A 1,534-nucleotide genomic window follows, 5' to 3' on the forward strand; every position below is an offset into this window, starting at 1 on the left:
GATGTTGACTACCTTGCATTTAAACATATCCCTTGTATTCATCTCATCCGATGCACCGATTGCATAAGCACTTACGCACATTGCATCATACAGGATCGCAAACCGAGAGCCCAGTCGTCATACCCGAGGAGCCCGAGGAGCAGTTCGAGGTGCAGCCACAGGAAGTGCCAGAAGCCGACGAGGAGGACGTTGAGGAACTTCCGGAGTGCCTAGATCACCGTCCGAGCTCCTTCGAGAGAGGCAAGCCCCGGAGCATTTTTCTCCCGGTTTGCAATGATTTAATTAAATGCTTTACTTTAATTGATGCATTACGTTCAGGAGTTGTTTGCAACCGTTGCTGCATTATACCTTGTCTACCTTTGTTATACTATATCCTTGTTACCCGGGTATCCGCAGTCGAGTCAATGCTTAGCTGGCTTAGACCGGTAGAAGTCGGGTGATTCCCTGTCACCTGCGAGCTATAGGTGGTTACTTGGATCTGCTTGGATGACTATGAAGTCATGGTATAACTAAGTGTTAAATGAAGTTGAGACCGGACGGAGACTTGCAGAGTTTTGGACTATAGTGTTTCCGTCTGTGTCGATTAAGGACCGACCGTTGTTGGGCCTCGAGTCATGTTGAACGCATGCCTTACATTTAGCTGGCTGGATAAAGTACCTTCCGACCGCGAAGCTGGGAGATTTTTCGGGCCGAGTAGATTGCCCGCAATGCACTGTGCCGGAGCAGGTGTGGTAGGACACGAGGGCGGGATGATAAGACCAAAGTGCAGTCGGTCGGCCCCTGGGTACATGTGGTTCCTGGCAAACTCGAGATACCTGGAAAGTTGACTCGGTGATCAATATCTCACTTTAGCGGGTGAGTGAGGTTTGTGTAAGGAATAAATCACCAGCTGGTTAGGAATCAATTCGAATCGCCATCGCTCCTGGATAGTGAGCACTTGACTTGAGTTACTTCATCGTAGTAAATGTTTATGGAACACTTGGACAGTTATAATGAGTATGACAGTATGGAAGTTGTTTAATGATCATTGGTTATCATTATCTGCTTAATCACATGTTTACTCTAGTATAGGTGCAAATCTAGTCGACATGTTAATAATAATGAACTTAGCAATAATGCTTTTAGAAAGGTTTTTGAAATGCTAAAAATGCTTCTTTTTGCAAATGAGTCAGTGTGACAGAACCGCCCAATTTATACAAGATCAAGTACGGTTGTCCCCGCTAACACGTTGACACACCCATACTTTCACTCATATAAACCCGGTAGTCCGCCGAGTGTCTCAAAAGACCTCGATAAATCAACATCACAATCAAGATCGCGTGATTAAGCAAATACATATCACATACATCGGGTTGCGGCGGAAATAATATTACAAAGGGGTTAACAAATAATAGTACAAGTTTGGGGTTTCAAAACTGCTTAGTGGAAACAACATAGCTTTCAAATGATTACATTAATATAAGTTCCAAATATATTGCTAGCATAGTAACATCATCCGACAAAAGCATATAGATGAGAAGTAAGTATAGAATCA

Source organism: Miscanthus floridulus, chromosome 5, assembly GCF_019320115.1.
Source record: "Miscanthus floridulus cultivar M001 chromosome 5, ASM1932011v1, whole genome shotgun sequence".
NCBI classification, from domain to species: domain Eukaryota; kingdom Viridiplantae; phylum Streptophyta; class Magnoliopsida; order Poales; family Poaceae; genus Miscanthus; species Miscanthus floridulus.